Below are 24,469 nucleotides of genomic sequence, written 5' to 3'. Positions count from 1 at the left end.
GCAAACTTAGAGATCAACCCTATATGGAGTGTGAGAGAAGAAGGTAGTTTGCTGTGACCTAGCAAGAGCAAGCCTGGAGAACTGGGAGCATGGTGAACTAATACAAATATACTTCCATTTACTGAGGTCCCAAAGAGTGCATGTACAGAGGGCATCCACACGTATGCTGAGGAACAGGGGCCATAGATCAATACTTGAATGCTCCATTCATTTGCTACGAAAAAAAAAACACAAGTAAACAAAACAAAATATGAAACATTATCCTACTCACATTGCAGGGGTGAGGGTAAAGTAGGATTTTTCACAAATGTCTACAAAACCAGGCAGTATATAACATATGCATACCCCAATGTAAAGTGCCTATGAACCCACAATGAAGCAAATAGCTCTGGCCTGGAGACCTACTGGGCCTGTTAACCACTGCCCCCATCCCCCACCAAGTAATGCCAATATAATATGATGTGGATCTTGTCACTCCCTGGATGGAAATGTAGTGGAAGTCACTTGAAGAAGGAGTGGAAGAATGAAGTTTATGTCTGCAGGGTGAGTGGAGACACAGCTAATCCTGGCTGCATTCACCATTGAGATAGGAAAGGCAAGCCAGGCAGTGGCCAGGGCCTGACTTGCCTAGCAAGTCCACCCAGCCTTGTATTGAGAAAAAGATCAACAGCTGCATGAGGATCTATGCCTTTTAACTCTGAGACCCCACCCACCAGTAAACCCAACCCAATCAATTATGCCAGACTCAAGTAATGCAATTGGGCTAATCCTTCTTCCTTGTTGGGGTAGAGAGGAAGCTAAGAAGAGATGAGTGGAGGCAGGCACGCCTGACAGGAAGAAGAAGGGAAAGATGGAAGTGTTCTCTCCTTAGATGGTAAGCATCCTTCAAGGTCTGAGCAAATTCTAGCTCTCTAAATTCCTTAAAAGCCTCACTACTTTTCCTAAACTAAAAAAGAATGTCAAGTATACTCTTTATGTTACTAATTTCCTTTTTTGTTTTAAATTACTTGGGGTATAGGTGTTTCCTCCACCTAAATTATAAGCTACTTGGAGGTAGACTCTAGATCTTATTAATCCTCAAGCCTTCTACCCCCATGGCTCTTGGTGTAAGACATACTCAGTAAAAAGTAAATGTGAGCCCAAAGAGAGCATCACTAACTCCCTGGACTTCCATGCAGTGCAATCTTGGAAGAATAGAGGGCATACAAAGAGGGAGAGGGTAGAAGGAGCCAACTCCGAAAGGGAAAAGATGCTGTATTTGGCTGTCAATCAACTAAGACTTAAAGATAGAAAACGCTGTATCTTCAGTTAGGGGGAGGAAAAACTATGGCCTGCCCCTCCACTTAAGGGCATATTCCACACCCCTGAGCATGGCATGCAACTTCAGGTAGAAAAAGAAAGTTAAAAACCAGGTGAGCTGGAGGAGCTGAAAAGTTGGGGCTGATCAGCAAGTCCCTTGGCAGGTGGAGGGGGAGAGTTGGTTGAAAAGAGAGAAATCCATGGATTTTCCCCAATTCTATAAGTTACAACCTTCTCACATTCATGTGATACCCTTAGCACTTAGCACAGTGACTGCCACCAATAAAAGTGAACTGCCTGGATCCATGAGGCAATGACTAATCAATTAGTGAATTTCCAAAATGGATGAATGAATTCTGGACCTGTCTCAGGTGCAGCCTTTCCATAGAAAGGCCAAGTAAAAGGGATCCTAGTTCTCCTCTGTTTGTTCAGCTACTTTTCTAGCTTAGGAATAAAGGCAGGAACTCAGGACTCAAGATCTGCCCAGAATTAAAGGAAAGCACCAGGTTGTGTGGCAGCAAGCTGCCCTTCTGCTTTATTTCTTGGGGGCACTGAAACTATTGGGCAAAACAACATGAAGATTCTTAAGGTCAGATCTCAGACTTCAATATACATTTGAATTTAATAAGATCAAATGAAATGGACAGAACTGAATTGCAAGATGGACAAGTGAACAGACACGAGCCAAATGCACCTAAATAGATGGGAACTTCCACCCAGACTTTTAGATCTGCTTTGGCCCGATTGGACCCATAGAATTGCATAGACACATCTGAGTTCTCCAACAATTTGTGTCATCATAGCAGGCATGCAAAGGTGTGTGACTGCCACATAAACCATCTAGGGTCCCAGGAGTCAGCCCCTCCTGCACTGGCCTGTGGCCCCCTCTGGGCATGTATCTCCCTGCCCCACATGCTATTCGCGGTTTTATGTATGAACTCTACCATGGAAGTTATCCAACTGCATGGAAGAATGGAAGATATTTTTGACATTTTTCTTTTTTTTTTTTTGGCCTTTTGGGGTTCTTGAGGGGCATAATGCAATAAGAATTCATTAATAACACCTGCAATCCCAGCATTTTGGGAGGCTGACGGGGGCAGATCACAAGGTCAGGAAATCGAGACCATCCTGGCCAACATGGTGAAATCCCGTCTCTACTAAAAATACAAAAATCAGCCGGGTGTGGTGGCACATGCCTGTAGTTCCAGCTACTCAGGAGGCTGAGTCAGGAGAATCTCTTGAACCCGGGAGGTGGAGGGTGCAGTGAGCTGAGATGGTACCACTGCACTCCAGCCTGGCGACAGAGCAAGACTCCATCACAAAAAAAAGAATTCATGAATAAAATGATGGTGATAACACAGAAAGAACATCCAGATTCCCTGAATCTGGATAAGCAGCCCTCAGATTCCCACCATGGCCACATGGCAGGGCTGGGGGCTTCCAGCCCTGGTGACAGGTCTTGGACAAAGCAGGAAAGGAAGAAAATGGCGGCCAGAAGTGAGAAGGAGGGGCTGCAGGGGAAAGGCAGGAGGCTAGGTAGTGCCCGTGAGGAATGAGAAGTGCTGAGAAATCCCCTTCCAGGAACACTTTGTCCTTCCCATCTGATGGGGCTGTAATTACAGGGGGATTGAGCTGATGAGGCTCAGAGGACCTTTTCTGCTTACGTTCGCATCTTTCCTCCATAATCATCTTTGAGAAAAACATTAACTTAGAGATGGGTAAATGGCTCCAAAACCTCAGATCATCTGCTTGGTGTGTGTGGAGTCTCTGCAACTGGGCTAAGTTTATCCAGAACCACCCCACCATCAGAAAATCCAACCGCCCGGTGTGCACACTTGTCAAGGTACTCGGGCAGTTCTCTGAGCAAAACAACAGCAATCTGCAGTATTTGTCCTCAAGGCCTCTTTGGAAAGTGCTCTCTTCAGAAGACACATAGACAGTGTGGAAGCTCTTTATGAATAAGGCCTTGTCCCCACCCATAGTGTGGACAGAAGTAACACATCTCACCCCAATGAAGAGTAAGTGATAGTAAAGGGGGAGGCCCAGCTTCTGAGGGTCCAAAAACTTGGAAGTCAGTGGGGCTTGGCTCAGTGGGGACAAACTCCCTGGAACAGCTAGTACTTCATCTGTGTCTTGAAGACATGCCTTTTAAAGAAAGACATGGATCAGGGCCTTCCAGGTAATGTGATGACAGAACAAAGTCCCAGAAACTGAAGTGACCATGGCAAGGGGAACACGGCACTGGGAACAAATGCCTTTGGCAGTCTCCATCCTTTGAGACCCCCTATTGCACCTCCTTTATCCATGGAGCTTTCACTGCAAATGAGCTGTGTCTTCCACTTCCTCTGAACTCTGGTAACATGTTGCCTTCACGCCTTTCAAGGCATGCATTATATATTGCCTTGTGCTGGTATTATTTACTTGCCTGATCTAAAATGCACCTCACCCATATTAGAAATTTAGTACAGGTTAGTTGGATTTATTAATTTATTCATGGGTGATGGGATATGTTTGGGCTGCCTGGTAGGTGGAGGTCTGACTTCCCCTGGCAAATCTTACAGGTAAGAAACGTGAAAACCTGGCAATGTGAAGAAAGCCCAATTCCAATCACTCCAGTGCATGGCTGTGTGGCGCATATGAGTGTTTCCCATTTTTACGTGTCTTTTGTAGGCTGAACACAGGCCACATTCCAACCTTCTTACTAGATTCAATGACAGTCTCCACCTGCAAGTTTCTCCCAAACACACACTCCCATGCAAACCCAAAGAGAGAAGAATTTCAAAGGAAGTTGTAAAAGCTGAAGTCATGGCCTAGCAGTAGCTTAAACAGGAATCTCTGCTTCGATATATGGAGATTTTAAATAATACAGAACATAAATGTTATCATCCCAATGCCAAAGGATTCATCCAAATGAAATTCATGATGTATTTTGTATTTGGTTTCCTTTAGTAGAATATTTTTCTTGGGCTAGAATCAGTTGGTCTCAGCTGGACTTTTTCCATTTATCCCTCCAGCTCCAATTTCCACCTTCTTTCTTGCTATTTTGCTCCAGGCTGACTTTCATGGACTGAATTATCCAGACTCTATAGACCACTGGCTTCCCGAGACCCTGGCAGGAGGTTAGGGGGTGAGAGGAGAGAGTGGTCAAGGCATTGGCCCCTCAGCTCCTTTCCTATAGGACTGTGGGTTTGCAGGACCTTTGTTTCTCCACCAAAGCCTCCTCTTCTGCAACTTCAGCTATGTGTCTCTCCAGATCCAGCAACTGCCTTGCTCCATCAGGCACTAGGCTGGTAATGCCCCCTTGCTCTTGCCTGCCTTGGGGCATTTTGACCCTTTTGTTGGTTTTTCTTAATGCTGCCAAGCCCTTACCCTTTTGGATGTTTCCTATTCCCGTTTCCTGCAAGGACCCTGAATGACACAAGGTCCCACTGACCAAAGAAATGCCCAGGGAGAAACAGGATGATCACTTTTCTATTTATATTCCCAGAGCCAGGATCAGCCTTATCTCTGAGATAGCTCCAAGTTATGCTGGGATACTTGGGTATTTGGGTCAGTTGAAGACCTGCTCCTGTGGACTTGCTCAGAATCCTAAGTTTCCATCTTGACTAATCAAATCAACTCGAAAAGCTGCATCCATACCTTTAGGATAAGCACAGCAAAAAATCTCAGAGAAAGCAAACTCAGGCCCTGCCCTTCAGCACATTGTGGGAGGAGGCCTCTTCTCTGCACTCTGCCCTGGTCCATGTTCTTACTTTGCAGCTAATAGGAACTTCAGAAAGGGAGGTTTATGCTGAGCCCATGAGAGTTTTTTTCACTTATTCTTGTTCTCATTTTTTGAAATAAAGAAAAAGAGTACACATGTAATTCCCGGTTATATATCACCCAGTCTCTTATTTTTGCAGCAGGAATTTCAGGTTATAGAAGCAGCTTTGTGCTTATTTGCTGCCATCAGGGAGGTGGTTTTGCTACAAGGTGTTTAGGTAGGTCCTTTTGTGGGGTTGTCAAAGTCAAGAAAGTTGCTGACCTAATGCTTCCTAAGGGAGAAGCTGACCATAGTGTACGCAACTCACTACATAGTTGAGCCCTTCTGTTCCTGGATTTGAGGGACAATCTCTAGGGTCCTATTACCCTCATTACCCTGAGCACTCCTCTCCCAAAAAGACTCTCTCCCCCCGGGATCCTCAGATTCTATACTGTGCAAGAAGCTCACTCTTCAATGATTGCTATGATTTGAAAGTCCCCTCTGAAACTTATGTTGAAATTTAATTACCATTGTAAGAGTGTTGACAGGCAGTACCTTTAACAGGTGATTATGTCATGAGTGTCCTGCCCTTATAAATGGATTAATGTTGTTACAGTTGGAGTGGGTTACTTAGCAAGGGAGTGGATTTCTGATAAAAGGATGAGACCCATTTTCTGCTCTGTCTCAAAAGCACCCTTTCTCAACATGGGATGCCCTCCACCATGTTATGATGAAAAAGAAGGCCCTAACCAGATGCAATGTCTTGATCTTGGACTTTCCAGCCTTCAGAAGCGTAAGCCAAATAAATCTCTTTGCTTTATAAATTACCTAGTCTGTGGTATTCTGTTATAGCATCAGACTAAGACAATGATTGATTTAAGGTGCACACTGTTCAATGTTCAGTTGTCAGAATGGCTTTTACGTTTGTTCTTGTCAGGGCTGGATAACACAGTCTGTAGACCCCCCAGGGGCAGACATCTTGCCTTTTCTATCACTTTATACAAGGCCCAAGTGGAGAGGGAAGTGGGGTTAAGAAACAGTGGGATTTTTTTTAAAGCAATAGGCAAATTCAGATTATTAACATAATCATTATTAACAGACAACAATGATGTGGTAATGACAATGATGGTAATTACAAAAATCTCTCAAAAATCATTCTTCCCCTCCGCCCTTTTGAATACACAAGCTGGCCCTCACAGTGGTTCACTACAAACTGCACATTTGTGGAATCCTGGGTAAAAACTTATTCAATTTCCCTGAGCTTCTGGTAAAGTGCACAAAAGGGGCATGTATATGAGTGTGTGTGTGTGCACGCATGCAGGCAGGCACATAGACTGATTGTCTTATGTCTCCAACAGGAAATGACTCCAGGGTAAGGCACAGGGGAAGACTTTGCCGTCTGCAAGCTCCTGGGGTGTGACCATAACCATAAGGTCTGAGGGTTTGGGGAAAAGTAGTTTGCAGTGTGGGAGATGTTCCTGCATTTGAGGGGAGCATTTCTTCAGGCCATTGTGGACCAATAAACGGTTCAATTTTTTCATTGTTCTAATTAATTTAATTAAGTTAACTTCCAAGCTGTGTTAAGAAGCAATGCCTTGGGTGATTAACTGTTCCCATATCAAGGTGTTTTCACAAATACATTTACCCTGATTAGTGTACACATTATTATGTAATTAAATACCTCACACAGAGGAATTTATTAGTGCCTTCTTGTCTCCTAACAAATAAAGCAGCCCTCCAAATCTCTTGGAAAAGACAATTCCAGTTGCTAGGAGAGAGGGACAGACAGATGTGGAGACACCCACCATCTAGATTGGGAGGGAAGTTCCATGAACTCCATGGCTGCCCCCTGTCAAGATCCCACACCCCTCTGGGCAGTGCTTCCTCCCAGAGATTGCAGCCTGACTCACTCCTGAGCCCTTTGTCCTTCCTTTCCTCTTTTCCTTGCTTGGTCCCAGCAAGTCCGTATCACTTATCAGAAAGGCTCCTTTTACAAAATGGAATAAAGAGAAGGTCTTTGCATGGAAGGTATGAGGACTCTCCCTTCATCTGTGCACATCCCTCTGAACTGGCCTTCAGAAAACTGATCGAGTTCACAAAGTTGCATCTTAACCTCCTCCATCTCCTCCTTCTCTTCCATCCCCCACATACCACTCTCTGCAGAGCCAGTTTCTCTGGGGCCCACTCCCTATTGTATGGGAAGGAAAGGCTTATGTTTTCAGATATGGAAGTGATCAAGTGCTGGTCAGTTATTGTATTCTGAGACAAGTTAGAAGAATAGTTCTGCCGAGGTGGGTGGATCATGAGGTCAGGAGTTCAAGACCAGCCTGGCCAAGATGGTGAAGCCCCATCTCTACTAAAAATACAAAAAATTAGTGGGGCGTGGTGGCGGGCACCTGTAATTCCAGCTATTCGGGGGCCGAGGCAGAGAATTGCTTGAACCCGGGAGGCAGAGGTTACAGTGAGCCAAGATTGTGCCACTGCACTCCAGCCTGGGCGACAGAGTGAGACTCTGTCTCAAAAAAAAAGAAAAAAGAAAAAAAAGAATAGTTCTTTCTGGATAGGCCAATTTCTGAAAACCTTTTCTCTCATGGCTGCCAACTGTATTACATGTATAGTCAACCCTACAAATCCTAAGTGTGTTCTAACAATAGCAATATTAATAACACACTTATTGAACATGTCTGCCCCCTGTACAACTGTGTGAAGCATTTATGTCTCTTGTTGATTAAAAAAAAAAAAAAACTCTGTAAAATATTTCAAGAGGTTTATTCTGAGCCAATATGAGTGGCCATGGCCTGAGGTATAGTCTCAACAGGTCCTGAGTCCGAGCGCAGTGGCTCACACCTGTAATCCCAGCACTTTGGGAGACCAAGGCGAGCGGGTCATTTGAAATCAGGAGTTCGAGGCCAGCATGGCCAATATGGTGAAACCCCATCTCTACTAAAAATACAAAAATTAGCTGGGCAGTAGTGGTGTGCCTGTAATTCCAGCTACTCAGGAGGCTGAGGCAGGAGAATGGCTTGAGCCTGGGAGGCAGAGGTTGCAGTGAGCCAAGATCGCACCACTGCACTCCGGTCTGGGTGAGAGAGTGAGATCCTGCCTCAAAAAAAAAAAAGAGGTCCTGAAAAAGTGTGCCTGCAGTGGTCAGATTGTCAGGTTACAACTTAGCTTCATACAATTTTAGAGGGACAGAAGTTACAGCCAAAGACATAAGTCAGTATATGGAAGGTATACTTTGGTTTTGATCGGAAAGGCAGGATGTCTCAAAGTGTGGGGCTTACTGCTCATAGGTGGATTCAAAGATTTTCCAGTTGGCAATTGGTTAAAAGAGTTAAGCTTTGTATAAAGACTTGAAGTCAGTAGAAAGAGGTTTTGAGTTAAGGGGGGTTGTGGAAGCCAAGGTTCTTGTTATGTAAAAGAGGCCTCTTCTAGTAGCAGGCTTCAGAGAGAATAGATGGTTAATTTCTCTTTTCAGACCTTAAAATGTGTCAGACTCTTAGTTAAATCTCTCCTGGTGGCATACACCTATGGTCCCAGCTACTCCGGAGGCTGAGGCAGGATGATCGCTTGAGCCAAGGAGGCTGAGGCTGCAGTGAGCTATGATCATGACACTGCACTCCAGCCTGGGTGACAAAAGGAGACCCTGTCTCAAAAAAAAAAAAATTAAATATATTCTGGATCTGAAAAAGATCTAGAAAGGGAAGGGGTTTCTCAACAGATATAAATTTCCCCCACAAGACAGCTTGGAAAGACCATTTCAAAATATGTCAAAGAAATATATTTGAGGGTAAAATATTTTTATGGCCTTCAGGGCCTGTATCTGTCATGCGATGCTATCCCAGAGTCCCGTTGGAATTTGGTGTCTATTGTCACAAAGAGTCTGTTGTGAGTGTTACAATCTTCATGTTATTGTTAATGCTGGTCAGCTGTGCCTAAACTCCAAAAGGAAGGGGATATAACGAGGCGTGTCTGACCTCCCTTCTTGACATGACTGGAAATTTCGTTTTTCAGGTTTTCTTGGCCCAGAAGGGGTCCATTCAGTTGGCCGGGGGGCTAGGGATTTTATTTTTGGTTCATATCTTCATTTAATATAATCCTACAACTCCAAGAGGTAAGTGCTACTATTATCACTACTTACCTGATGAGGAAGCTGAGGCACTAAGTGACAGTGACTAGGTACCGTATTCAAGATCACACAGCCAGGAAGTAGCCAAGTCATGGAAATGAAGCAGGGCCTTCTGACTGACAGTCCTTGCCCTGGACCTCTGTGCTAAACACCTGCCCCATCCTCAGTGTTGAGCAGAGGAACCTAAGACTCTGATTTTCAGGTCTAGGGGCCCTCAGTCCCATTCCTTTGATGTGAGAGCGAAGCATGTTTCTTTGCTTGTCTGTTCCTTTTGATGCAGTGAGGCCCAGGCAACTTAGCCACCTCTGAGAGGATAAATTAAGTGACATTTCTAGGGAATATAGAAAATACTACTGAAGGCCAAGTGAATCAATGCTGAATGCAGAACAAAACAGTTCCCACCACTGGGATCAGACTGTTCAGGTTGGTGGCAGGGAGAGAATTATGTGAGCCGGGGGCTAGCTCCTGAGGGAGCCGAGATTGATTCTGTATGATTGATGACTCAGGGACAGAATGCCAAGTCATCAATTGCCTCGGCTCATGCCATGGACGGCATCAAGATCACTTTTCCCTGGTGCCCAGCCTGAAAGATTTCTCTTCTGTTTGTTTGTTTGGCCTGGGGCAGGCGCCTGCTGGGCTCAGCTGTGTAACTTTACCAAGGCCTTCTGAGAAAAGACAGGTGACAACATCTGGCAAGAGGACACAGAACTTGAAGGAGAAGCAGCAAAATTGGGTGTGGGGTAGAGACTGTGAATGTGTGTGTGCTTCAGAGACAGAGAGAGGGGAGAGGTAGCAATAGCCTATGCTGAAAATCTTGAATTCTAGTTCCACATGTGCCAGTGTATAATTACTAACGAACTAAGGTATTTTCTCTGTGTCTCAGTTTCTTCATATAATGAATCACAATAATCAAAGCTATGCCTTCTTTCACATCAGGATGTTAGGAAAAGATTCATAACCCTCTCCAAAATTTGCTCATGTTAGCCTTGGGATTTAATATTTCCGTCTGTGCCCTTTATCATGGTGTTTGGAGAAAATTTATAGCTTCCTTTATATAATCTCACACTGTTGGATGGCCTATGCTAGCTCCCTATATGAAAGTCCTACCATTTAATTAAAATGGATGCTTCCTGAGGTCAGAGACCACAGCTTTTCTTTTCCTAAATCATCTATAAGCCTGAAGTTTAGCAGATCATATGCTCCATAAGTATTTACCCTGATCAATTTTGTTTTTATATGTATGTGCATATATATACATATATGTATGTGTATATATACATATATATGTGTGTATATAAATATACATATATACACGCATACATACACATTCCACCTATATATGTATACACACACATATATTTTATATATATATATGTATATATATATATATGCACATATAACACACACATACCTCATACATCCCATGAACTTATATAAATGGTATCAGGGAGGCTACAGCGTGGAAGAGATTGAAGCCATTAAACACTTTTACAAAAAGTACAACTGTGATTGTAAAGACATTAGGGGAGGGATAAGCCTATTGGTCTTTGAAGATAATATCACGTTAAGAGATAATAGTGTGAAATCTCAGTTCCTCCCTTCCTATTTTGCTCTGTTTCCTCTGATAGTGTTAATGAACTTTAACTGGAACAGCAGAATAACATGGCTAAGATGAAATTAAAGCCCAATATAATTGAAAGGATGGTGGCAAAACACATATCCACTTTTTAAAAATCTCTATGTCTGATTATAAAATGGGTAATTCATACACATGGTAAACCAATTGGAAAAAAAGTGAAAGGCAGAGAGAAGAAAAAAATAAACCTCTACAAACATCCACAAACCATAATGTTCAGTGCTGAACATTATTAAATACTACTCATATTTTCTCTAACACTCCATTAGTCTGTATGTGCCTGTGTATGTGTGTGTATTTAATTAGAATTTTAATATGTAGTCCCTTTAAATTAGTTCGAGTCTTTCGGCTCCAACCAAAACTCTACCCCAGGGAGGAGAAAGTGACTGGAATCTCTTATATCAGAAAGCAGTCACAGAAATCACGCGTGAGTTAGCCACAAAAAGGAAAAATAGTCTCATTTTCTTCTTAGATAAAACGTATCTTAATTTTTATATATTTTTTTCTTTTTTATTTTATTTTATTATTATTATACTTAAAGTTTTAGGGTACATGTGCACAATGTGCAGGTTAGTTACATATGTATACATGTGCCATGCTGGTGTGCTGCACCCATTAACTCGTCATTTGGCACTAGGTATATCTCCTAAAGCTATCCCTCCCCCCTCCGCCCACCCCACAACAGTCCCCAGAGTGTGATGTTCCCCTTCCTGTGTCCATGTGTTCTCATTGTTCAATTCCCACCTATGAGTGAGAATATGTGGTGTTTGGTTTTTTGTTCTTGCGATAGTTTACTGAGAATGATGATTTCCAATTTCATCCATGTCCCTACAAAGGACATGAACTCATCATTTTTTATGCCTGCATAGTATTCCATGGTGTATATGTGCCACATTTTCTTAATCCAGTCTATCATTGTTGGACATTTGGGTTGGTTCCAAGTCTTTGCTATTGTGAATAGTGCCGCAATAAACATACGTGTGCATGTGTCTTTATAGCAGCATGATTTATAGTCTTTTGGGTATATACCAGAGATATAGATCAATGCAACAGAACAGAGCCCTCAGAAATAACGCTGTATATCTACAACTATCTGATCTTTGACAAACCTGACAAAAACAAGCAATGGGGAAAGGATTCCCTATTTAATAAATGGTGCTGGGAAAACTGGCTAGCCATATGTAGAAAGCTGAAACTGGATCCCTTACACCTTATAAAAAAATTAATTCAAGATGGATTAAAGACTTAAACGTTAGACCTAAAACCATAAAAACCCTAGAAGAAAACCTAGGCATTACCATTCAGGACATAGGCATGGGCAAAGACTTCATGTCTAAAACACCAAAAGCAATGGCAACCAAAGCCAAAATTGACAAATGGGATCTAATTAAACTAAAGAGCTTCTGCACAGCAAAAGAAACTACCATCAGAGTGAACAGGCAACCTACAAAATGGGAGAAAATGTTCGCAACCTACTCATCTGACAAAGGGCTAATATCCAGAATCTACAATGAACTCAAACAAATTTACAAGAAAAAAAAAACAACCCCATCAAAAAGTGGGCAAAGGACATGAACAGCCACTTCTCAAAAGAAGACATTTATGCAGCCAAAAAACACATGAAAAAATGCTCACCATCACTGGCCATCAGAGAAATGCAAATCAAAACCACAATGAGATACCATCTCACACCAGTTAGAATGGCAATCATTAAAAAGTCAGGAAACAACAGGTGCTGGAGAGGATGTGGAGAAACAGGAACACTTTTACACTGTTGGTGGGACTGTAAACTAGTTCAACCATTGTGGAAGTCAGTGTGGCAATTCCTCAGGGATCTAGAACTAGAAATACCATTTGACCCAGCCAAACGTATCTTAATTTTTATAAGTGATTTGACAACATAGCTCATGGTATGAAGATGAGATAGAGAACTATGGGATGACATACAGTCCAAGGATGCAGAAAGCAGATTTATGCCTAAATGTGTTGACCACCCCCACAGAATGTTGGGGTGGGCCACAAAGGCTCTACTTCACCTTAGTCATTCATTCATTCATTCATTCATTCAATTACTTGCTTAGGGCTTGCCCTGGCCAAGCACTACTCCTGGGGCCTCAGGACCCAGGGTCCAGCAAACAGAGTGCATTCCAGCAAGTGATCTCCTCAGGTGTCTTCCTGAAATGGTCCCAAAGAGGTGGCGAACAGGATAAGCAACAAATCCTAAACTGAAGACATCGACCAGTGATTAACAATACTGAGTTTACCAAGGAAGAATGTATAGGCTTCCATCTAAGTTTTAAAAATCAGCTCCTTGGGGGCCGGGCATGGTGGCTCATGCCTGTAATCCCAGCACTTTGGGAGGCTGAGGCGGGTGGATCCTGAGGTCAGGAGTTCAAGACCATCCTGGCCAACATGATGAAACCCTATCTCTACTAAAAATACAAAAATTAGCTAGGCTGGTGGCAGGTGCCTGTAATCCCAGCTACTCAGGAGGCTGAGGCAGAGAATTGCTTGAACCTGGGAGGCAGAGGTTGCAGTGAGCCAAGATCACGATGCTGCACTCCAGCCTGGGTGACAGAGTGAGACTCTGTCTAAAAAAATAAATAAATAAATAAATAAATAAATAAATAAAATAAAATAAAATAAAATAAAATAAAATAAAATAAAATCAACTCGTTGGGAACAGGATTGGAGAAAAGGGATTCAAGAGCCATTCACATGAAGAAGGACTGAGAAATGTTTCTTAAGTACAAATGTATCAACAGTTGGATGCAGACACTAGAAAAGCTGAGATAGTCTTAACATAGCAAGTATAACCCTCTGTCCATGCCAGTGGAGGAGCAGTCCCATGTTCCTGTGCTCATTGTGATTGTGTTATGTTCTGGGCTTGGAACCTTAAAAGGGACCTGCACAGGTCACCATGATGCATCCAGATGTGAGGCCAGAGAGGTGAGAGGCTTAGAAGCCTGGTCATGAGAGAAGAAAGAAGAAAAGTGAAATGTTTAACCAGAGGAGAAAAGCCACATGGTGATAGGTGAGTAATCATCAGGGGACATGAGAGATATTACCATTTAAACCCCTGGAGAGACTTTTTTCAGAGAAGTAACAGATTAATCCTACAGAACTCCCAGGATAAAGGCTGGAAATTACTGAGATGCTCAGAGTTTTAAGTTATTATAAGGAAAAACTTTCCTCTTAGCCAGGATGCACCATACCTGGACTAGTCTTGACTGTGAAACAATGAGTTCTCTTTGTTAAACAAAAATGTATTGGAAGCTATTGTTTTGACCTAAGCTCCAGTACTAGGCCCCAACATACTAGACCAAACCAGAATATCGTCACTCATGCTATGTGCCACCAATCAAATTGAACTTGAAATGGCCCAGTTAAAAAAAAAAAAAGAGAGAGAGAGAGAGACTCACTGCAGCCAATCAGAAGAAGCCCAGTTTACAGGAATCCTCTTGATAAGGAATTCCCCTCTGTTACAACCCTATATTGAAAGTAACTCTGAAACAATCAGTCCTCCTTTTGTTACCAATTTCTGCTTTCTTCAGCCCTTTTCTGCCATAAAGTCCACTTCCTTTGCTTAGCTGGTGGGAGCACCTATTCTATTTTATAGAATAAGATGCTGCTACCATTCATAAAATGCTAATAAAGGCCAAGGAGATCTTTAAACTACATTTGTCGAAATTGTGTCTTTCAACAACTTCCATCAAGAGGGTATGCAAAATCAGGGTCACTGTGTGTCTGGATAGTGTAGAAAAACCTTCTGTGCTGGTCAGAGATTGAAGTCCATGCCTCCAGAAGTCTTTCTGTTGGACATTCCATGACTTTCTGACAGCTGCAGTTTGGCTATATAGTGGAAACCAGAAAACTGGGGAAAGATCTATTTTTGGCATTTTTTTTCTTTCAGTTGTCCCCCAAATCCCATGATATCTTACTGGCTCAAGCACCCCTGAAAAACTATGTTCTCAGTTATTTAATAGGTAAAAAAGAGCCCGTGTCTGCTTCACTGTCTAGGGACTCACTCCCAAGGCTGTCAACTTGACCAAGGGGGTTAAAGCCTAAATCTAAAAGCTCAACTTCCATTGACATTGAAGGTGGATGTTGCTGGTAGAATATCATTCATCAGGCAGGTGGGCAGGGTGATAGCTTCCTGATGCAGTGTGGACTTCTTGAAATCCATCACATAGCACCACCCAGGCTACACTTGTGATTAAGCTTGCCATGGCAGGAATATAACTTGTGTTAACAAATTACCTCCTACAGTTACATCTCTACCTCTCCCATAAGGCTAGGACTGCACCAAATATTGAGGCTCCATCCCTTTTCTGAAGCCCAAATAGGTAGCCCCAACCTAGCCTTTGATGATGAATTCAGTTGAAGAAAAAACAGCATCTGTTTCAGAGCAGCAGCAAGTCCCAATGTGTTAGAGACACTCAGTTTGAAGACCTAAAGCCATGGGTGTTAGAATGAAACCAATCAGCAAAAGCTTTTCTTCATTGAAATTTTACCAGAAGGTATAAATTTTTCAAACGAATAAAAGTGCATCTAGTCTGAAGCAGTGATTAGAAGTGAAGGAGTCTAGAGGATCATATACTTAACCCCCTGCATCTTGCCTGTGTCTCTCAGGGTGACCCCTAAGAAGGCTCTGCAGAGCCGAGTTTGAAAACCGGAGAGCCACTTCGCATATTGGGACACAGTGAGGCAAAGGGCCCAGAAAATAAAAGTGACCCACACAAATTGACAGCTAATCAGCAATGTACATGGAATCTATTCTCCTAACCCCTACAGTGGTCATGTGCTATGCATGATTACATGGGTACATTAAGAGAATCAGAGAAACATATTGCCAACTCAAAATGACGAGTCACTTTCAATCTTTTACTTATTGGATCTGGGATTAGTTACATCATTTTCACTCCAAAGAATATGTTATGTTATGGTGAAAATGGGGGGAAAAAAAGGTGGAAGGTGAGATGAAAAAAAAATTCTGCTTTGGCAACACAAACACATATTTTCTGCAAATTTACTTGCAGGCATGATTTTGGCTTTTTTTTCTTTTTCCCTTGGAAAGTCAGCATTTTTAGTCTCAAAAACTGCTTTCTCAGCAAAATAATAGTTTTTGGTCCATGGAAGTTGCCCTTCGTTTTTGCAAAACAGAAGTTTGAAGCTCAATGAAAAATGGAATGTCTATACCATCTCCTCTCTCTTTCCTGGGATTCATAATACTAGATAGGCTTACAGCCTGGGGGCTGCATCCAGAGGGATATTTAAGAGAAGCAGAGGAGAGGTTTCCTCTGCAAAACCAAATGGTTCAATAGAGTGGATATCCACCTGTATGTTTTGTGTGAGAAAATAAAAATAGCTCACAGCAGTCTGAGCTCTGTGAGGTATGCAAAATTTATTAGGCCCAGGGAGACCTGAGTATGGGACTTCAGTCACACTTCCCCACTCATTCCTGGGGACAATTGTTTAAAGGCATTTTGTTCCTGACTAGCTTACCTTCACGTTCCTGGAATTTATGACACAAAGAACAATGTATAGCCAATCAATAGCTTATGTTATTTTTATGTAAATTGTTGGCAAGCAATTTAGAAACTGCTTCTTCTTTTCCTTTAGAAATCCACTTGTAACTATGGCTATATTCAGGACAACTTGAATTTATGCTCCTGAGTTACAATTCTCAAACTTGGTCCCAATAAACTGTTTGTATAGAGACTGCCTCCTTTTTTTTTTTTTTTTTTTTTTTTTATTTTCCACTTACGTCAACGTGTGTGACCCAGAGTCTAGCCTTCTCCCTCCAGGCCTCACCTGGCTGTTGTCCAGCTCATGAGACCAATGCCCGGTGTTCTAACATCCTGTCTATAGTAGATCCCATTTTATCTATTACTTTAAACTTACCCTCATCTCTCTTGATTTTGTTTTCTGTTATGTTTTGTTTTGAAATGGAGTCTCGCTCTGTCGCCAGGCTGGAGTGCAGTGGCACAATCTCGGCTCACTGCAACCTCTGACTCCCTGGTTCAAGGGGTTCTCCTGCCTCAGCCTCTGGAATAGCTGGAATTACAGGCACGTGCCATCATGCCCAGCTAATTTTGGTATTTTTAGTAGAGACAGGGTTTCACCACGTTGGCCAGGATGGTCTCGATCTCCTGACCTCGTGATCCACCCACCTCGGCCTCCCAAAGTGTTGGGATTAGAGGCATGAGCCACCATGCCTGGCCTCTCTTTTGATTTTGCAAACTGTCTTCACAATAGACTTTCAGTTTTCTGAACCAGAAAAATGTTTGCTTATTCCATATGACCTGGCACATGGCTGAGCATATAGTTAGCACACAGAGAACAGTATATAAATAATTGAAAGGTAAGTGAAAATAATTGAAAAAGTAATTGAAGTCAAGTATACCATGCTGCAACAACCACACTTCCTCATCCTCATTCTTTTTCTTTCCTTTCTTCTGCAAAGTGTGTGCAACCTTGAGCAAGTTATCTTCTCTGAGCCTGAATTTCTCCATCAACAAATGAGAATATACATACTGTCATTGTAGGCTCTTTGTAAAGTTAAATAAGATGATGTGGGAGTGCAGTATAAACAATCACTAAAGGTTTCTTTGTTCCTGCTTCAGAGTTTTCCTTTGTCAACTGGAGAATTAGGCTCATAAATTTGGAAATGAGAGCTTTATTTCTCATAAAGGGTTTCAGGCTGCAGGCTGGCCATTCTGACAGGCTGGGAAGCATAGCCTCTGGCCAGAAGCTGAAAGCAGACACTTCAAGGAAGAGGCAAAGGGAACAGGAATTTATGCTGAGAGCAGTGGCCAAAAATACATATTCAATAAGCTATAAGAGGAGTCATTAATATTTACAAAAGGAGAAATGTGTGCATGTGCAATTCAGCTTCATGCCCCTCCACAGGACCCATGTTCAAAAAATGGCAGCATTTTCATGATCTGAGGGTAGAGTTTTTGGCCCTCTGACATCAATAGGTGAGGCATGGGTCACAAAAAGCCTTACTTTGCATTCTCCTTAGACTGGCCTAAACCACTCTCTGGCCAGTGGTCTCTTATCAGGCAAAAAAGGAGGGGCAGAATCAGGCAGTTGATTGATACCAGTGGTGGAGTCTTTTGAAAGGGCTGGTTTCTGTTTAACCCTTAGGCAAGAAAGCCTCATGATGGTTAGCAAGGGAGGGGGTATAATGAGGCATGTCTGATCCCCCATCCCCCATGGCAAAGAATTCAGTTTTCAAGGTTACTCTGCCATCCCTTTGGCCAAGAGATGGTCTGTTCAGTAATTGAGAGGCTTAAAATTTTACTTTTAATTGACACCTTTAACTTTCTGCAATCTTTTCCAGCACAGATATGTATAAATGCCTGTACTTCTCTGGTTAAGTGAGTAAACACTTGTCTACCCAGGGTGCCTTGACAAAAGGAATGCCCTTCCACCCCTCGTTTTATCTTACCAGAGGTATCCAGTTGACAGAACATTCATTCAGCAGTCAAGCCTTAGGAGCTGAGGTTAAGGGTTAGGTGGAGAGATGTATGGGCCAGGGATGCCTGAATCCAGGGACCATTTGTAGCTATCATTCACTTCAAGGAGCAGATAAGGAGCTATAACCCACGAAGCCATGCATTCAAAGCAGTAGAGTTCAGGACAATAGTGCATCAGACCCCCTGAAGGCCTGCCAAAAAACAAACAAACAAAACAAAACTAATGCTAAGCACACAGATATCAGAGGAAAGAGAGGCATGGGAGCCCTGAACATTCTTCAAGAACCAAACGGGCATCTGCAGCAGCAGAAGTGGAAAACCTGGAGTAAGTACCAGGGTGCCCATCCTTTGGCTCTGCCTAGCATCCTTGTCAAACAGGTCATAGCCCCTGGCACTAGGTGAGGCATCTTCAGCCAGGCTCAGGCATTCATAGCTCTTCACCAGCCTGGTGACATCAGCCTAAGGCTTGTTTGGTACCATGTTTATTGTTTACCCTGAGCCCAGCACAGTACTAAATGCTTTGCATGGATCATCCCTACAACCTTATGAGGGATATTCTATTCTTAGAATTATTCTTATTCCTTTGTAAAGGAAATTAAAACAAAGAGAAATTAGGTAAATTAAGTCAAGGTCCCACAGCTAGAGTGCGGATGCACCCTAAGCCAGGCTGATCAAAATAATTTCTTGGGATTTTTCCAGACTTAATCAGGGAAAGTAAATTTGTGAAGGTTGCACTGCCCAATGCAGTGCCATTTGGGACCATTTGCACTGTCCTCCTTTTTCTCTGGTAGTGAGTTTGGAAGGATGTAAGCCAGGATTTGCCTGCAGCCACAGTTCTTGCCTTAAGAAAAGGTTGGTTGGGCTGTCACCCCAAAATTAGAGAAGAGATGGGGAGCCCCAGTGAAGTCTGACCCCACAACCCCGAGGCAGGCTCTATTCCAGGCCTGCTTTTCCTTGGGATTTCATGATGTAAGCCAAAAGAGACAGAACTCTCCCCTGCCATACACATATGTTATTGTTGACTTAAGCTGGTTTAAGTTGGTTTTCTGTCATTTACAACCAAAGAGTCCTGATGAATTCAGTAACTCAGAGTTTCCAGTCTCTAACTTAGCTGCCTTTAGTCCCCTCACACAATGATACACAGTCCTGAAGGAGGATAATCTGAAGGTCTATACACCAGGCACCTGAAAATAGCAGACTGGACAATGCAGAGTGCCCAGGGAGGATGGCAGTCAGCAGAACTTACTGTGGCAGGAACCACAATAGGCAGTGGCTCTGACCACCAAGGAGAAAGGAGAGGACCAGAGCAAAGCTTTTTCTTCTAAATTGCCCCGTTCATTCTGACAGCACTCCACATATGCCTGCTCCAGGCCAACTGCTACACTCAAAACACCCTAGAGCAGGGTCCCCAAACCCCAGGTCACAGAATGGTACTGGTCTGTGGCCTGCTAGGAACCAGGCAACACAGCAAGAAGTGAGCAGCGGGCAAGAGAGCATTACTGCCTGAGCTCTGCCTCCTGTCAGATCAATGGTGGCATTAGATTTCCATAGGAGCTCAAAACCCTGTTGGAAAAATTGTCTTCCATGAAAGTGGTCCCTGCTGCCAAAAAGGTTGGGGTCAGCCGACCTAGACAATCATTCCGAAGGCCTCTATCATATTCACACCTGGAATGCTGACAAATATTTTTGGTCAAAGATTCACTAGCACATTAAATCTGTAAAAAAATTAAAGTTCTAAGTTGTCCAAAAGAAGCTCAACCAAAGCAAGAATCCCTGCTTTGGGATCTGTGATAAAGGGTTTTTAGTTGCCCGGCAGCCCACAGGGACAGCAAATTCATTCATTTGCGAGAAAGAACGAATAAGGGCTGAGGTGTCTGGCTGTTAAATGCCCCTTACTACTCTTCACTATTTTTTTCTTTTTAAAATTCCTATAACTTATTCACTCACCACATCCTTATCCAAATTGTGATATATCCTGAGGGGGGAAAAATCATTTGTATTCCCCACCATCTAGATCTAATAGACATTAATATTTTGACATGTTTTCTTCAAATCACACTTTTTCTGAGAAAATAGATGGTTGCAGATGGAAACAGCTGAAGTTCCCTTTATAAATCCTTCAAATCCCATTCACCTGCATCTATCCCCAGGTGTAACCACCTCACTCCCTGTGACTTTACTTTTACTACATGTGCATAGCCATAAAAACATAGACATTGTTTGCAAGCTTTTCAGCTGTATGCACTGCACACTTTACATGAGATTAAGGTTTTCAAATGCTCCACATGTGTGCAGGACTCCTAGTTCATTCATTGTAATAGTTGTGCAGGTGTATTAGGTGAACATATAATTTATAATATACAATTTATTTATCCACTCTCAATAGACATGTATATTGTTTTCAATTTGCTACAACAAACCACGCTGAAAAAGACTTCCTTGTGGGGATCTCACTTCAGCACCTGGGTCTGAGTATCTTTAGTATATATACACCAAATAGTAGAATTCTAAGGTCATAAAGCATTAGCATCTTTGACTTTAGTGCACAATGCTAAATTGCTCCCCAAAATCATTGTTACCTACTTATTTGTGTGTCAACAGTGTACAAAAATCCCTGTCTCGCTGAAGCTTCACCAAGACTTGGAATTATTAAACTTTTTACCTGGTGTGTAAAAAGGAATTTGTTTTCAAATGCTTCTTATTAATCACTGATGCATTTGTGCTCCTATTCAAATGTTTACTGGCTGAGTTTTCTTCTCAATGAATTGACAGGTTATTTTCCTTAGATCTGGTTCCCATTATATTCTTTAGCTTTTCTTTTGGGTTTGTAAGACTTACTTACATACATATTCTGGTTACCATTCCTTTGCTGACTAAAGGTACTGGAAACATCTCTATATGTGTGGCTGTGTGGCTTGTCTTTGAATTTTGTGTATGGTGTCTTCAGTCATACAAAAGATTTAAGATTCAGAGGGTGGAGCCAAGATGGCTGAATAGGAACAGCTCCAGTCTACAGCTCTCAGTGTGAGCGATGCAGAAGATGGATTTCTGCATTTTCAACTGTGGTACCGGGTTCATCTCACTGGGGAGTGTCGGAAAGTGGGTACAGGACAGTGGGTGCAGCGCACTGAGCGTGAGCTGAAGCAGAGCAAGGCATTGCCTCACCCAGGAAGCACAAGGGGTCAGGGAATTCCCTTTCCTAGTCAAAGAAAGGGGTGACAGACAGCACCTGGAAAATTGGGTCGCTCCCACCCTAATACTGCACTTTTCCAACGGTCTTAGCAAATGGCACACCAGGAGATTATATCCCGTGCCTGGCTCAGAGGGTCTTACACCCACAGAGCCTCGCTCATTGCTAGCACAGCAGTCTGAGATCAAACTGCAAGTCAGCAGTGAGGCTGGGGGAGGGGTGCCCGCCATAGCCGAGGCTTGAGTAGGTAAACAAAGCGGCCGGGAAGCTCAAACTGGGTGGAGCCCACCGCAGCTCAAGGAGGCCTGCCTGCCTCTGTAGACTCCACCTCTGGGGGCAGGGCATAGCCAAACAAAAGGCAGCAGAATCCTCTGCAGACTTAAATTTCGCTGTCTGACAGCTTTGAAGAGAGTAGTGGTTCTCCCAGCATGCAGCTGGAGATCTGAGAACAGACAGACTGCCTCCCCAAGTAGCCTAACTGGGAGGCACCCCCCAGTAGGGGCAGACTGACACCTCACACAGCCGTGTACTCCTCTGAGACAAAACTTACAGAGGAATGATCAGGCAGTAACATTTGCTGTTCACCAATATCCGCTATTCTGCAGCCTCCGCTGCTGATACCCAGGCAAACACGGTCTGGAGTGGACCTCCAGCTTACTCCAACAGACCTGCAGCTAAGCGTCCTGACTGTTAGAAGGAAAACTAACAAACAGAAAGGATATCCACACCAAAACCCCATCTGTACATCACCATCATCAAAGACCAAAAGTAGATAAAACCACAAATATGGGGGAAAAACAGAGCAGAAAAACTGGAAACTCTAAAAATCAGAGTGCCTCTCCTCTTCCAAAAGAACGCAGCTCCTCACTAGCAACAGAACAAAGCTGGATGGAGAATGACTTTGATGAGGTGAGAGAAGAAGGCTTTAGACGATCAAACTACTCTGAGCTAAAAGAGGAAGTTTGAACCCATGGCAAAGAAGCTAAAAACCTGAAAAAAAATTAGACGTATGGCTAACTAGAAAAACCAATGCAGAGAAGTCCTTAAAGGACCTGATGGAGCTGAAAACCAAGGCAGGAGAACTACGTGACCAATGCACAAGCCTCAGTAGCCCATTCAATCAACTGGAAGAAAAGGTATCAGTGATGGAAGATCAAATGAATGAAACGAAGTGAGAAGAGAAGTTTAGAGAAAAAAGAATAAGAAGAAATGAACAAAGCCCCCAAGAAATATGGGACTATGTGAAAAGACCAAATCTACGTCTGATTGGTGTACCTGAAAGTGACAGGGAGAATGGAACCAAGTTGGAAAACACTCTGCAGGATATTATCCAGGAGAACTTCCCCAATCTAGCAAAGCAGGCCAACATTAAAATTCAGGAAATACAGAGAATGCCACAAAGATACTCCTTGAGAAGAACAACTCCAAGATACATAATTGTCAGATTCACCAAAGTTGAAATGAAGGAAAAAATGTTAAGGGCAGCCAGAGAGAAAGGTCGGGTTACCCACAAAGGGAAGCCCATCAGACTAACAGCGGATATCTCGGCAGAAACTCTACAAGCCAGAAGAGAGTGGGGGCCAATATTCAACATGCTTAAAGAAAAGAATTTTCAACTCAGAATTTCATATCCAGCCAAACTATGCTTCAAAGTGAAAGAGAAATAAAATCCTTAACAGACAAGCAAATGCTGAGTGATTTTGTCACCACCAGGCCTGCCCTAAAAGAGCTCCTGAAGGAAGCACTAAACATGGAAAGGAACAATCAGTACCAGCCACTGCAAAAACATGCCAAACTGTAAAGACCATTGATGGTAGGAAGAAACTGCATCAACTAATGGGAAAACTAACCAGCTAACATCATAATGATATGATCGAATTCACACATAACAATATTAACCTTAAATGTAAATGGGCTAAATGCTCCAATTAAAAGACACAGACTGGCAAATTGGATAAAGAGTCAAGACCCATCAGTGTGCTATATTCAGGAAACCCATCTCATGTGCAGAGACACATATAGGCTCAAAATAATGGGATGGAGGGAAATCTACCAAGCAAATGGAAAACAAAAAAAGGCAGGGATTGCAATCCTAGTCTTGGATAAAACAGACTTTAAACCAACAGAGATCAAAAGAGACAAAGAAGGCCATTACATAATGGTAAAGGGATCAATTCAACAAGAAGAGCTAACTATCCTAAATATATATTCACCCAATACAGGAGCACCCAGATTCATAAAGGAAGTCCTTAGAGACCTACAAAGAGACTTAGACTCCCACACAATAATAATGGGAGACTTTAACACCCCACTGTCAACATTAGACAGATCAACGAGACAGAAAGTTAACAAAGATATCCAGGAGTTGAACTCAGCTCTGCACCAAGTGGACCTAATAGACATCTACAGAACTCTCCCACCCCAAATCAACAGAATATACATTCTTTTCAGCACCACACCATACCTATTCCAAAACTGACCACATAGTTGGAAGTAAAGCATTCCTCAGCAAATGTAAAAGAACAGAAATTATAACAAACTGTCTCTCAGACCACAGCACAATCAAACTAGAACTCAGGATTAAGAAACTCACTCAAAACCGCTCAACTACATGGAAACTGAACAACCTGCTCCTGAATGACTACTGGGTACATAAAGAAATGAAGACAGAAATGAAGATGTTCTTTGAAACCAATGAGAACAAAGACACAACATACCAGAATCTCTGGGACACATTCAAAGCAGTGTGTAGAGGGAAATTTATAGCACTAAATGCCCACAAGAGAAAGCAGGAAAGATCTAAAATTGACACCCTAACATCACAATTAAAAGAACTAGAGAAACAAGAGCAAACACATTCAAAAGCTAGCAGAAGGCAAGAAATAACTAAAATCAGAGCAGAACCAAAGGAAATAGAGACACAAAAAAACCCTTCAAAAAATCAATGAATCCAGGAGCTGGTTTTTTGAAAAGATCAACAAAATTGATA

At 42.6% G+C, this 24,469-nt stretch overlaps 1 long non-coding RNA gene across 1 annotated transcript in view; it reads right to left on the bottom strand.

Annotated features, from left to right (window-relative positions):
* Positions 1-24,469, bottom strand: part of LOC107969478 (uncharacterized) — a 64,204-nt gene that overhangs the window by 14,784 nt on the left and 24,951 nt on the right. Inside the window, exon 2 of the long non-coding RNA XR_001711315.4 lies at positions 18,263-18,481. This is a non-coding gene — a long non-coding RNA (uncharacterized LOC107969478). The remainder of the gene's footprint in view (positions 1-18,262; positions 18,482-24,469) is intronic.

This window comes from Pan troglodytes, chromosome 17 (genome assembly GCF_028858775.2).
Source record: "Pan troglodytes isolate AG18354 chromosome 17, NHGRI_mPanTro3-v2.0_pri, whole genome shotgun sequence".
Classification (NCBI taxonomy): Eukaryota; Metazoa; Chordata; class Mammalia; order Primates; family Hominidae; genus Pan; species Pan troglodytes.
Note: the sequence above shows the minus strand (reverse complement) of the source record. Positions and strands in the feature narration are given on the sequence as shown.